The sequence below is a fragment of the Loxodonta africana genome, chromosome 15, assembly GCF_030014295.1.
Source record: "Loxodonta africana isolate mLoxAfr1 chromosome 15, mLoxAfr1.hap2, whole genome shotgun sequence".
Taxonomy (NCBI): Eukaryota; Metazoa; Chordata; class Mammalia; order Proboscidea; family Elephantidae; genus Loxodonta; species Loxodonta africana.
The window spans coordinates 8,612,596-8,628,668 of record NC_087356.1 but is presented as its reverse complement, the minus strand read 5'-3'; positions in this window follow the sequence as shown (position 1 = coordinate 8,628,668).

Sequence of the window (16,073 nt, the reverse complement as noted above, 5' to 3'; positions counted from 1 at the left end):
AACTTGTGTTGCTGCTCACTTCTTCATTGGACTCACTTCCTTTTTTGTCTTCACTCACACTGCTCTGGGTAATACCTCCTGATAAGCCTCAATAAAGAAGCTTTTTCTCAGCTTTTATTTTCTAGGTAACTCAGACCAAGATAATCTTTACCATGGTAATTAGCACACATTTCATCCTAACTTAATATTAGCTGTATTTAATGCCAAGGAACCCTGGTGGCCAATGGCTAAACAGCTTGGCTGATGATGTAAAGGTCATCAGTTCGAACCCACCAGAAGCTCTACAGGAGAAAAGACCTGGTGATCTTCCCTGGAGAAAGATATCAGCCTAGAAAACCTTTGGGGCAGTTCTATGCTGTCGTATAGGGTCTCTATGAATCAGAATCAACTTGTTGGCACACGACGACAACAATATATTTAATGTTATTCATAAGGTAATACCACATCAAAAAAATACAACCATCAGTAGTCTCAAGTACAATATGAGAAGAATATGTGACGAGTAGAGTTTAAGTTAGGTCAAAACAAAGAAACATGCTAAGAAAGACACAAAACTCCTTTGATTGTGGCCAGGAAATGCATTACTTGCAAACTAATTGTCAATGCTAAAAACTCCATCCGAATAGCTTCTTTAGAGGAATTAAATTTAAATATGTTATAAAGTCATGGGAAGAAGTGGAGTATTTCTCTATACACTATAAATTTCACTCCCCCATAAGCCCAGTGAAGGTGGAACTGTTGATCACAATCCATGAACATAGTTGAAGATGATTACAGAAGGTGAGAAAGCAAACAGAAGAGATGCAGGAACCAACAGATCACAGCACAACAATACACACTAAGATGGCAAAATCAGAAGATCATGACATCCAAGATAACAAGGATAGATAGATGATGGATAGATAAAAATGAGGAATACGGAAGGAAATGAAAACAAAAGCCAAAAGATCTACTCCAGAAAACACAAGATTTTTAGATAACTAATACTATATTGTTTTAGAGTAGTTAATGAGAGCAGAGTATCTCTGATAAATGAATTCAAAGAAATTATTCATAATATAAAAGTGATGTTAAGATTACAAAGAGAGAATAAAAGTAAACAGGTAGCAGAACATATAAAAATGTGTGGAATGCACTAAAGTAGAACTTGGAGAGGAATTTATAATACTAAATGCTTACAGAGGAGTAGAAGAAATGTCTTAAATCAATGATCTTAGTGTTCACCTTTAAAAAGCTAGAAGAAAAACCACAAAGCAAGAAAAAGTAAATGAATAATAAAGACAAGAAGAGAAACCAATGAAACTATTTTAAAAAGGAAAACAAAAGAGAATATCAGTGAAATTCAAAGTTTTTTTTTATTATTTTAAGGGAATAAAATAAATATTTAATGAGAGCAATGGTGGGGGGATATTACCAACGTCCGGAATGAAAGAGGAACACCACAACGGATCCTACAGACATTAAAATGATTAAAAGGGAATAATATTAATATCTTTATGCCCATAAATTCAAGAAATTAGTTGAAATAGAACAATTGTTTGAAAAAAAAGAGCCACTAAGGCTCACTGAAGAAGAAATAATTACCCTAAGTAGTCCTACACCTGTTAGAGAAATAAAATTTGTATTTAAAATCCTTCCATCAAAGAAAACTCCAAGGCCAGATGGCATTACTGGTGAATCCACTAAGTATTTAAAGAAGAAGATGTCAATTACACACAAATTCTTCAAGACAACAGAAAAATTAGGACCATTTCCCGACTCATTTTGTGAAGCCAGAATTACACTGGTACAAAAACCAGAGTCAAAGAAAAATAAACTATGCAACACTATTCTCCATGAAAGTAGATGTTAGAATACTTATCAAAATACTAGAAAATCAAATCTTGTGATATATAAATATATATATATTCTGAACAAGTGTGATTTATCTCAGCAACGCAAGGATAACCCAATATTCAAAAATCTATTAGTGTACTCCATATATCGACAGAAAAAAGAATATATATATGTATATATACACACACGCAAACATATTATATGTATGTATCTGTATTTTTTTTTTTTATCTGTATAGGGTCGCTATAAGTCAGAATCGACTCGATGGCACTGGGTTTGGTTTGGTATATAGAATAAAAACCAAACCACCAGTGCTCCATATATGTATATATAATCATCTCGGTAGATGCAAAAAAATAATAATTTGAGATTTCTAACAAAATCTCTCACCGAAACAGGAAAGGAATGAAATTTCCTCAATCCAATAAAGAGTATCTACAAAAATCCTATACAAAAAAATTCTATAGCTCACGTAATGCTTAATGGTGAAAGAATGATCGCATGTCCCATAAAACAGGGAAAAAGAAAGGGTATCCATTTTTACCTCTCCTATTTAGAGCTGTCAAGCAAAATACAGGACACACAGTTAAATATCAATTTCATAAAAATAAGTTTTTTTGTTTTGCCTTGTTTCGTTTTTTCATAAGTATGTCCTATGCAATATTTGGGATACAGCTGTACAAAGGAAAAAAAATCATTTATCTGAAATTCAAATTTGACTGGGTGTCCTATACATTTTTGTTTGTCTGCTAAATATGGCAACTCTACTCCAATACACCATTGTATCAAATATTCTAGAGAATAACATAGGGCAAGATAAAAGAAGAAATTTCATATAAATTGGAAAAGAATGAATAAAACTGTTTCTCTTCACAGATAATATGATAGTCTCTGTCAAAAATGTTATCAGGAGGACATGTTATCAGGAGGGATCAGCCGCTGGAGAAGGACATCATGCTTGGTAAAGTAGAGCATCAGGTAAAAAGAAGAAGACCCTCAATGAGACGGAATGACACAGAGGCTGCAACCATGGGCTCAAGCATAGCAACAATTGGGAGGATGGTACAGGACCAGGCAGTATTTCGTTCTGTTGTGCATAGGGTCACTATGAGTGGTAACCAACTTGACGGCACCTAACAACAACAACAGCAACAACAACATATCAAAAATATCAAGTAATCTACCAAAATATCTACTAGAATAAATAAATGAGCTTACCAAAGTCTATGAATATAAGATTAATATAGAACATTATTTGAATTTCTACACAGCAACAATAAAGAATTAGAAAACAAAATTTAAAATAAGAATCAATTACGATAACACAAAAATGTGAAATATTTAAATGTAAATCTATCAAAATATATAAAGCACCTTTATGGTGAAAATTACAACAGAGTGATGAAAGAAATTAAAAAATAAACTTAAGTAACTGGACGAATATAACATTTTAATGATTGGTGGTCTCAGTGTTGTTAAGACAGCAATTCTCCTCAAACTGATCTATAGATTAACTGTAAACCCCCAAATATTCAAGAATATTTTTTGTGGAAATTAAAAATCTGATTTTGAAATTTATATGGAAGGGTAAATGAAACAGAATAACTGCTACTGATTGAATTCCTCCCCTCTCCAAAACGTGTTGAAATCCTAACCCCTGTGCCTATAAACGTTACCCTGTTTGAAAATAGGTGTTTTCTTTTGTTATGTTAATAAGATCATATCAAAACAGGGTGGGCCCTGAACTTAATCACTTTCGGGTTATAAAAAGAACAGAACAGACAGAAGCACACACACGAGGAACACTGGTAGATAACAGAAACTAAAAAAGAGGCTCACGGAAGAAATCATCATGGTCAAGACCTTGACTTAGACTTTTAGCCTCCAACACTGTGAGAAAAATAGACTCTTTTTAAAAGCCACCCACTGTGTAGTTTCTGTTATGATAGCACGAGGTAACTAACACAATTTTGCTAAACAATTTTGAAAAGAACAGATGAGATGACTCCCATAACCTGATTTTCTATAAATCCACAACAATCGAGACAATGTGGTAATGGGAAAAGAAGAGGCATGTATAAAAGACACAGAGAGAGTGAGTACAGAAAAAGACCCATACTGTAAGGTCAATTGATTTTTGACAAAGGAGCAGAACTGGAATAATTGGATTAAAAAAAAAAATTAAAAAAAAGCTCTTTCTATGACTATATCACATAAAAATATTAACATAGAAAATAATAGACATAAATGTAAATCCTAAAACTATAAAACATTTATAAGAAAATGTAGGAAAAATCTTGCTGAAGTTGGAGTAGGAAAGGGGTTCTTTGATCAATAAAATAAAACGATTGATTAATTGGACTTAATAAAAAATTAAAACCTTCTCCTCTGAAAAACACTCTAAATAGAATAAAAAGGATCTCCACAGTGTGAGGAAATATTAGCTGCAAAAAAAAATCTTTATCTACCTATATGTCTATATATGTATATGATATCTATAGACTCTACATAGAAAACTCAAACACAAATAATAATTAAAAAAAAATAATGTTCATTTAACCAAATAAGAAGTGTAGATGTAGATAAACACATGAAAATAAACTCAACATCATTAGTAATTAGGAAAATAAAATTTTCCTCCACTTTCCACTAGACATCTATTAAAAAAAATAAGTTGCCATCAAGTTGATTCCAATTTATAGCCACCCCACGGGACAGAGTAGAACTGCCCCATAGGGCTTCCAAGGAGCGGCTGATGGATTAGAACTGCTGACCTTTTTGTTAGCAGCGGTAGCTCTTAACCACTGCGCGGCCAGGGCTCCAAAACACCTATTAGGAAGGTTAAATTAAAAAAAACAAAAATAAAAAAAAACGACAATAGAAACTGCTGGAGAGGGCATGAAGCAAATGGAACTCAGACATTACTGGTGGGAATGCAATTTTTTTGGCTACTATGGAAAACAGTTTGGCAATTTTGTATCAAGTTAAACATATACTTAGCATGCAATCCAGCAATCTTACTCACTCCCAGGTATATACCAGGGACAAATAAAAATTCACGTTCACGAAGAAAAGCTGTATATGAGTGTTTATAGACACTTTATTTACAATTGCCAAGATATGGAAAAAAATCCCTATGTTCTTCAATTCCTGAATATATAAAAACACACAAAACAACAAACATACAAAAAAATGTAATATGCATATAATGGAATACTATTCAGAATTAAAAAGAGATCACCGATTTAAAAAAATGATCTATTGATATTACAGAAAGCTAAGTGAAAGAAGCAAGATTTAACACCACATCTTGTATTGAGCCAGTTATACGACATTCTGGACAAGGCAAAAGTGTAGAGACGAAGATGTCCAGTGGTTGCTAGGGCCTTTGGAAGGGGATAGGGCTTGCTGACACAGAAATACAAGTAATTTTTAAGGGATGGGATGATTATGTTGTCGTGTGTTTTCGGAAGGATAGGCTGCCCCATGAGGCTTCCTACGTTATAATCTTTAAGGGAGCAGATTGCCAGGTCTTTACTCCCACAGAGCGGCCGAGGGTTTCAAACTGCTGACCTTTCAGTTAACAGCCAAACATTTTAACCACTGCTAATAAATGCATACAAGTATGTAACCATAACTGTATCCATTTGTCAAAACTCATGGAACTGTAAAATAAAATGGGTGATCTTTTCTTCATGTAAATTGTACCACAATGAGGTTAAAGTTCCCCACATATCTGTCAGTTTGTTGTACTGTGGCAGCTTGCTTGCCTGTTCCTGTGATGCTAAAAGCTATGCCACCAGTATTCAGATACCAGCAGAGTCACCCATGGAGGACAGGTTTCAGCTGAGCTTCCAGACCAAGACTAGGAAGAAGGACCCAGCAGTCTACTTCTGAAAAGCATTCGCCAGTGAAAACCTTACGAATAGCAGCGGAACATTTTCTGATTTAGTGCTGAAAGATGAGCCCCCCAGGTTGGAAGGCACTCAAAAGACAGCTAGGGAGGAGCTGCCTCCTCAAAGTAGAGTCGACCTTAATGACATGGATGGAGTAAAGCTTTCGGGACCCTCATTAGCTGATGTGGCATGACTCAAAATGAGAAGAAACAGGTGCAAATGTCCACTAATAATTGGAACCTGGAATGTATGAAGTATGAATCTAGGAAAACTGGAAATCGTCAAAAATGAAATGGAATGCACAAACATCGATATCCTAGGCATTAGTGAGCTGAAATGGACTGGTATTGGCCATTTTGAATCTGACAACCGTATAGTCTACTATGCTGGGAATGAAAGCTTGAAGAGGAATGGTGTTGCATTCATCGTCAAAAAGAATATTTTAAGATCTATCCTGAAGTACAATGCTGTCAGTGATAGGAAAATATCCATATGCCTACAGGGAAGGCCAGCTAATATGACTATTATTCAAATTTATGCACCAACCACTAGGGCCAAAGATGAAGAAATAGAAGAATTTTTATCAGCTGCTGCAGTCTGAAATTGATCGAACATGCAATCAAGGTGCATTGATAATTACTGGTGATTTTAATGCGAAAGTTGGAAACAAAGAAGACAGATCAGTAGTTGGAAAATATGGCCTTGGTGATAGAAACAACGCTGGAGATCGAATGATAGAATTTTGCAAGGCCAATGACTTCTTCATTGCAAATACCTTCTTTCACCAACATAAACGGCGACTACACACATGGACCTCACCAGATGGAACACACAGAAATCAAATTGACTACAACTGTGGAAAGAGATGATGGAAAAGCTCAATATCATCAGTCAGAACAAGGCCAGGGGCTGACTGTGGAACAGACCATCAATTGCTCATATGCAAGTTCAAGCTGAAACTGAAGAAAATCAGAGCAAGTCCACGAGAGACAAAATATGACCTTGAGTATATCCCACCTGAATTTAGAGACCATCTCAAGAATAGATTTGACACACAGAACATTAGTGTCCGAAGACCAGATGAGTTGTGGAATGACATCAAGGACATCATCCATGAAGAAAGCAAGAGGTCATTGAAAAGACAGGAAAGAAAGAAAAGACCAAGATGGATGTCAGAGAAGACTCTGAAACTTGCTCTTGAATGTCAAGCAGCTAAAGCAAAAGGAAAAAACGAAGTAAAAGAACTGAACAGAAGATTTCAAAGGGTGGCTCAAGAAGACAAAGTGAACTATTATAATGACATGTGCAAAGAGCTGGAGATAGAAAACCAAAAGGGAAGAACACACTGGGAGTTTCTCAGGCTGAAAAAACTGAAGAAAAAAATTGGGGGCTCAAAATGCAATAGTGAAGGATTCTATGGTGAAAATATTAAACGATGCAGGAAACATCAAAAGAAGATAGGAGATTTGAATACACAGAGTCATTATACCAAAAATAATTAGTCGATGTTCAACCATTTCAAGAGGTAGCATATGAGCAGGAACCGATGAAACTGAAGGAAGAAGTCCAAGCTGCTCTGAAGGCATTGGCAAAAAACAAGGCTCCAGGAATTGATGGAATATCAATTGAGATGTTTCAACAAACGGATGCAGGGCTGGAGGTGCTCACTCGTCTATGCCAAGAAATATGGAAGACAGCTTCCTGGCCAACTGACTGGAAGAGATCCATATTTATGCCTATTCCCAAGAAAGGGGATCCAACCGAATGTGGAAATTATGGAACAATATCATTAATATCACACACAAGCAAAATTTTGCTGAAGATCATTCAAAAATGGCTGCAGCAGTATATCGATAGGGAACTGCCAGAAATTCAGGCTGGTTTCAGAAGAGGATGTGGAACCAGGGATATCATTGCTGATGTCAGATGGATTCTGGCTGAAAGCAGAGAATACCAGAAGGATGTTTACCTGTTTTATTGACTATGCAAAGGCATTCAACCATGTGGATCATAACAAACTGTGGATAACACTGCAAAGAATGGGAATTCCAGAACTCTTAATTGTGCTCGTGAGGAACCTTTACATAGATCAAGAGGAAGTAGTTCGGACAGAACGAGGGGATACTGATTGGTTTAAAGTCAGGAAAGTTGTGCATCAGGGTTGTATTCTTTCACCATACCTATTTAATCTGTATGCTGAACAAATAATACGAGAAGCTGGACTATATGAAGTAGAACGGGGCATCAGGATTGGAGGAAGACTCATTAACAACCTGTGTTACGCAGATGACACAACCTTGCTTGCGGAAAGTGAAGAGGACTTGAAGCACTTACTAATGAAGATCAAAGACCACAGCCTTCAGTATGGATTGCACCTCAACATAAGGAAAACAAAAATCCTCACAACTGGACCAATGAATAACATCATGATAAATGGAGAAAAGATTGAAATTGTCAAGGATTTCGTTTTACCTGGATCCACAATCAACAGCCATGGAAGCAGCAGTCAAAAAATCAAAAGACTAATTGCATTGGGTAAATCTGCTGCGAAGGACCTCTTTAAAGTGTTGAAAAGCAAAGATGTCACCTTGAAGACTAAAGTACAACTGACCCAAGTCATGGTATTTTCAATAGCATGATATGCCTGTGAAATGTGGACAATGAATAAGGAAGACCTAAGATGAATTGACACCTTTGAATTGCAGTGTTGGAGAAGAATATTGAATATACCATGGACTGCCAAAAGAATGAACAAATATGTCTTGGAAGAAGTACAACCAGAATGCTCCTTAGAAGCAAGGATGGCAAGACTGCTTCTTGCATACTTTGGACATGTTGTCAGGAGGGATCAGTCCCTGGAGAAGAACAGGGTCAGTCCCTTGGCAAAGTACAGGGTCAGCGGAAAAGAGGAAGACCCTCGACAAGGTGAACTGACGCAGTGACTGCAGCAATGAACTCAAGCATAACAACGATTGTAAGGATGGTACAGAACCGGGCAGTGTTTCATTCTGCTGTGCATAGGGTTGCTATGAGTCAGAACCAACTCGATGGCACCTAACAACAACAAGAAGGCTAAAGTAAACTGGTGGAATTTAGAAAAGATTGAGGAGGAAAATGTAATACCATTTTAGAGGTGAAAGGCAAATTTTAGTAAATAAATGAAATTGCTTAAGCTATCAGTTTGTATAAGCAGATTTGAAGAAATTACATAAAATGAAATCAAATAAACAATATGAAAGGACTATAACTCATTCAGGGTTAACTTCACACATAATTCAACTGCATAGATAACTTCGAGTATAAGAATGAGCACCAAAGCTGGTTCTTATGAGGTGAAGATCAAATATACCTCCACTTTCTAACTTCCATATTTACTTCTGATACTGGCACTAGAAAAAAAAAAAAAACTAATCACCTCACTGTACTCTCTACTGGGTTTAATAATTCATTACTATGTTCACAACATCGTGGAAACACTACATCTGCGATAACAAATTTAATGTAACCGAGAAAACTGTAAACAGGATAAGAAGGAAAGATATAAACGAAGAATTTCTAAGGGCAAAGTTTATGGGGGTTCTCAGCATACACCTGTTTATGCCTCAAACAGCATCTGCTTATATCTCAAAGTGGACCTATTTACCTGTCCTGAAAACTGATATTCACCTTATGTCACTGGGCAGGAACTGTGTAGTTCAGTTGACAGCAGGTGCACCATGGTTTAGGTGTCAGATTCGTATCACCACATCAGGCATTTGCAGGTGCATTGTGGCTATTGTTATTGAGCTCTCTAGCTCTCTCTTTCTGCAGCTTCTTTTGGCTTGCTCTGCTCCCACTGCCAACTGGTCCAGCTCTCAATCAGAAGCCTTGATACAGCTCTAGGCTGGCCCCAGCTCTAGGTTGGCCCCAGTTCTAGACCAGCATCACAACAGCTATTGGAGCAAAACTGTTTTGCATGCAGCTCCTTGCTCAGGGAACCTAAGCTCTGCAGGTAGCCCCTTGTTCGGGCCATGAAAACTCTGTGAGATTCTTCTTAGCCAGGCTGGAAACTAACCAATCCTTAATAACCCAGAAAATGTAAATCAACTAAGACCTTGTCAATTACTGGGTCAGGATGAATAAACCCTCAAACTGCTTACAGCTTACCCAGGAAATACCAATCAGCTCCGAAAAAGTATAATTTTTTTTTGTTGTTGTTGTTGTTCTTTTTTCCCACAAACTCAGGGCAAAAAGGCTACATAAGATAACCCACTGCACCAGACAATGGCATATGAATATTCTTTTATGACTGGAAGCAAGGTAAAGGATACCCTGTTTACAGAAATTGGTGCTTCTGGTAAATAAAAATGAAGAAAGCACATTGGAAGAAATGTATTTTGAATTTACAATGTGACTTTGCAGAGAGTATTCTTTTCCAGTTTTTTAAAAAAAGTGGTACAAAGTGAGCAAGTTCATATTCTTGCGAGTCACTCAATTTCAGGGCAAAACTATGAGCAACTGAGCAGAAAAACAGCATCAAAAACAATACCGTCTTAGTCTAGTCTTATCCACTAAAATGTTAAACTTCTTAAGTAGTAGACCGATGTCAAAGAAGGTCTGAAAGAAAGAATGTCTCAAGAATTTCATGATAAAATGTGGTTTCTTTTAATTTCAAAGGCACTGGACTGACATCCTCAAACCTGAAATAAAAATAACCCTTTCTGGAAAAAAGATAAAAGAATGCTATTTGTGGATAAAGTTAAACTAACAAAGAGATGAAATAAAATAAAGAAATGGAGACTCTATACAAGAGCTAAAAGTGAACATAAATATAATAAGTATAAAATAAAGACTAAATAACTGTGGGTACACAACAGATAACTATTATACATGTTGATGATGTAAAAGTAAATGGACAACTAGCAAAAATCAGAAAAATATGAGACCAGATTGTATAAAAAATGCAATAGTATTTATTCTTTCACTTTTTTTAGCAGGGAGAATATAAGTACTGTTAAAATTGGAGAACACAATTGCCAAAATAAATATGAATGACACTATGCCCTAAATTTCTTCTTTTCTTTTAGAAATATCCTTTAAAAATTTCTACCAGATGTTGGACATAACAGATTTTAAAACAACTGGTTTAAATACGCTCAAAGAATGATAGGAAAATATGAACAAAGAACTGAAGGAAATTCTTTTTTAAAAGTATGAAAAAGTCAGCATATTAGCAAAAAGAAATTATAAAAAGAAACCAAAAACAATTTCTGAGGTTTAGAAGTACAACAACTAATATAAAAAATTCACTAGATAGAGATTCAAAAAAAGAATTGAGCTAGCTGAAGAAAAAATCAGCAAACTTGAAGATAGAACAGGTGAAATGATTCTGTTTGAAGAAAAGAAAGGAAAATAAACAGAATGTAAAAGAATTGTGGAATATCATTAAACATAATAATTTATGCATTATGGAGGTTGAAAGAGAGCAAAGAGAAAAAGGGGCAGAAATAATATTTGAAGAAATAATGGCCAAATACATTATAAATCTGATGAACGACATGAATTTGCACACACATCAAACCCAATTGATTCCAAGGAGCACAAACCTAAGGAGATCCACACCAAGACATGTTATAATCAAATTGTTGAAAACCAAAGATAAAGAGGAAATTTTAAAGGCAGCAAGAGAAATGCAAACCATCACACACGAAGGACCCCCAATGAGGATAAGCGTTGATTTCTCATAAGAAATTAGGAGGCTAGAGGTCAGCAGGATGATATATTCAAAGTATTAGAAGAAAAAACAAAAAAAACTGTCATCTAAGAATCCTGTATACAGCAAAATTGTCCTTTGAAAAGGGGTAAAATTAAGACATTTCTTGCTGAGAAAGTTTATTACTACTAGAACTGCCGTCAAAAAAATGCAAAAGGGAGTCCTCCAGTTTGAAAGGTGATTGCACCAGAAAACAACCCAGAGTTGTATGGAAAATTGAAGATCTTCAGTAAAGTTCATTTCAATGACAAATACAAAACTCAATTTGGCTGTAAATTCAGGTGGGATATACTCAAGGTCCTATTTTGTCTCTCGTGGACTTGCTCTGATTTTCTTCAGTTTCTGCTTGAACTTGCATTTGAGCAATTGATGGTCTGTTCCACAGTCAGCCCCTGGCCTTGTTCTGACTGATGATATTGAGCTTTTCTATCGTCTCTTTCCACAGATGTAGCCAATTTGCTTTCTGTGTGTTCCATCTGGTGAGGTCCATGTGTATAGTCGCCGTTTATATTGGTGAAAGAAGGTATTTGCAATGAAGTCACTGGCCTTGCAAAATTCTATCATTCAATCTCCAGCATTGCTTCTATCACCAAGGCCATATTTTCCAACTACTGATCTGTCTTCTTTGTTTCCAACTTTCACATTAAAATCACCAGTAATTATCAATGCACCTTGATTGCATGTTCGATCAATTTCAGACTGCAGCAGCTGATAAAAATCTTCTATTTCTTCATCTTTGGCCCTAGTGGTTGGTGAGTAAATTTGAATAATAGTTGTATTAACTGGTCTTCCTTTTAGGCATATGGATGTTATCCTATCACTGACAGCGTTGTACGTCAGGATAGATCTTGAAATGTTCTTTGTGACGATGAATGCAGCACCATTCCTCTTCAAGTTGTCATTCCCAGCATAGTAGACTATATGATTGTCAGATTCAAAATGGCCAATACCAGTCCTTTTTGGTTCACTGATGCTTAGGATATCGATGTTTATGTGTTCCATTTCATTTTTCACGATTTCCAATTTTCCTAGATTCATACTTCGTACATTCCAGGTTCCAATTGTTAATGGATGTTTGCAGTTGTTTCTTCTCATTTTGAGTCGTGCCACATCAGCAAATGAAGGTCCCGAAAGCTTTCCTCCATCCCCTTCATTAAGGTCCACTCTACTTTGAGGAGGCAGCTCTTCCCCAGTCATCTTTTGAGTGCCTTCCAACCTGGGGGGGCTCATCTTTCAGCACTGTATCAGACAATGTTCCACTGCTATTCATAAAGCTTTCACTGGCTAATACTTTTCAGAAGTAGACTGCCGGGTCCTTCTTCCTAGTCTGTCTCAGTCTGGAAGCTCAGCTGAAACATGTCCTCCATGGGTGACCCTGCTGGTATCTGAATACTGGTGGCATAGCTTCCAGCAACACAGGAACACACAAGCTCCCACAGTACGACAAACAGACAGACACGTGAGGGGGTGAATTCTTTGAAATATACAAACTACCTAAACTGGCTCAACAGGAAAAAAGAATACCTTAACAGATTAAAACAGTAATCAAAAACCTTCCAACAAAGAAAAGTCTATGACCAAATGTTTTCCCTGGTAGATTCTACCAAATATCTAAAGAAGAATTATCACCAATTCTTCTCAAACTCCACCAAAAAATAGAACAGAATCAAACACTGCCTAACTTATTTTATGAGGTCTGTATTACTCTGATAAGAAAGCTAGGTAAAGATATTACAAGAAAACTATAGACCAATAGCCTTTATGAATATAAATGTAAAATCTTCCAAAAAGCTCTAGTAAACCAAATCCAAGAACGTATTAAAGAATTATACAGCATGACCAAGTTAAATTTGTCCCAGGAATGCGATGATGATTCAACAAAAGAAAATCTATTAATGAAATATGCCACTTTAATAGAACAAAGAGTGAAAAAAAAATACACAAAAAACTTGATCACCTCAATTGACAAGGAAAAGGCATTGGAAAAAATCCAATACCCTTAGTAAGAACACTCAGCAAACTAGGAGTAAAAGTCTTCAATATGATAAAGGAAATTTATGAAAAACTCACAGCAAATATTGTACTTTACAGTGAAAGACTGAAAATTTCCCCCACGGTCAGGATCAAGACAGAGATGACTACTTTCCCCATTGCTATTCAACATTTTACTTGAAGCTGTCATTGAATCAGTCCGTGACTCGGACAACCCCATGTGTTACAGAGTAAAACTATGCAACAGGGTTTTCTTGGCTGTAATTTTTATGGAAGTAGTTCACCAGGCCTTTCTTCTGCGGAGTTGCTGGGAGGATTCAAACCATCAACCTAGCCAATCACAGAGTAATTGCACTACCCAGATTCCACTTGAAATCCTAGCCAGAGCAATTAGGAAAGAAAAATAAATAAAGGCATAGGAATTGGAAAAGAAGAAATAAAACTATCTCTACTCCCAGATGACATGGCACTACATACAAGATGCTCTTGGTGAGGGTTTAGAAGGAAGTCAAGAACATGTAATGGGAAACTAGAGAAAGGAGGATCGTTGTTAAACACCGACAGAAAACTTAGTGGGACTGTGTCCTGCGGTTATGCAGAAAGAAGAACTTGTAAAAGAAAACAGTGGATAACTAGGTGAGGAGATTTGACAAGGAAAATGTTGAAGGTTTCCTTGGTTTCTTCACGCTGTTTGCAATGAAATGTGATAGAAGACAGAGAAAATGGGGAAAGAACTTTTAAACAAACAGGAGCCAAAGCTTGATGATTTGGGGAATTCTCAGCGTGTCAAGACTGCAAAGATGGTCAAATTAAGAGACTGCTTCCAAATGTGTGGCCTGGAGTAAAAGCCAGGTGTGTGGCTTTACAAATTTTTGGTAAAACCTCAGAAATATCTGAAAGTTAGTGCGGAGTCACAGCAAAGGCTCTTTGAGGAGATCACGGGGGTGCCTCACAGATCCTCTCGGGCAAACCAAGACCCTCCAGAGAGCTTAGGAGTCCCTTGGCCGTATCAGAGGAAACCGTATATAGACAAGGTAGTATCTTGGAAAAGTTTCTGGACACGGCTTCTGTGTAATGTCATGAAATTCACACAAAACCCACAAGGTTCTTGAGATTTTATACCAGCAGAAACATTGCCAGCTTGGACTTAAAGAGACAGAGGGAGTGCAAAGTAAAAGAAGGCCATCAGTCTAAAAATCCTACTGAGAGCAAAAAAGAAGTACTCAGCTGCAAACACTGGCTGATGACTCTGTTTACATTTCACTTTCCACTGTTGGGATGCCCATGATTGCGATCCTATGCCTGTCCCATCATAGTATCTGTAACAAATACTAGGTGGAGGTAATTTGTTTCTTAACTTTCAAAGATTCCCAGATGAAGAGGAATTGTGTACTGGGATTTGTACTAAAAGGATTATACCTAGAACCTAACCTTACCTGATTTAGATAATGAGATTTGGAATTTTGAGCTGATAAGATTTAGATAAGGTTTAGGGCTTTGAGTTGATACTGTAATGAGATGGGACTTTTGGGGACCTTGAGGTGGAGTAAACGTAACCTGTATTTTGGCAGGACATGACTGACACATTAGGGACAAGAAGGCAGATTCTGGTAAGCATGATGGTCCCCTGAAGGTGTCCATGTCCTAATCCCTGGAACCTGTCAATATGTTACTTTACATGGCAAATGGATTTTGCAGAAACGATTAAGTTTCTAGATCTTAAGAAAGATTCTTTGGGGTTATCCTGGTGGACCCAATCCAGTTACATAAGCCCCTAAAAGAAGAGAACTTTCTTTGTTTGCAGTCAGACATAAGAGCAGAAAGAGAAGTCGGACACTCAAAGCATGAGAGGGCCTCAACCCACCCTGGCTGGAAAAACCAAATCCATTGGCGTCGAATCAATTCCGACTCATAGAGATCCTATAGAACACAATAGAACCGCTCCATAAGGTTTCCAAAGAGCAGCTGATGGATTTGAACTGCCTACCTTTTGCTTAGTAGCTGTAACTCAACCACTGTACCACCAGGGCTCCCCTGGCTGGAGGACACATGGAAAGTATGAGAAGGAATATGGATAGCCTCTAGGAGCAAAGAACAGCCCCATCTGACAGTCTGCAAATAAATAGCACCTTAGTCCTTAAAATGATGTAAATGTGACCAAGAACATAAATGACCTTGGAAGCAGATTTTCACGGAGTTTCCAGTAAGGAATTAAGCCCCAACAACAGCTTGGTTTCAGCCTTGTGAAACCATAAGCAGAGGACCAGTCAAGCCTACCGAGTTCCGATCTACAGAAACTGTGAGCTAATAAATGGGTCTTGTTTTAAGCCACTAAGTTTGTGATAATTTATTACAGCAGCAAAAAAAAAAAAACAAAAAAAAACGCAAACCAACCCATTGCCATGAAGTCAATTCTGACTCATAGTGACCCTATAGGCCAGAGTAGAACTGCCCCATAAAAAAAATCCAAAACTATAATCTTTATGGAGCAGACTGTCACATCATTCTCCTTGGAACAGCCAGTGGGTTTGAACAAGCCACCTTTCCTTTAGCAGCTGAGGGCTAAACCATTGTGCCACGAGGGCTCCTCACAGCAG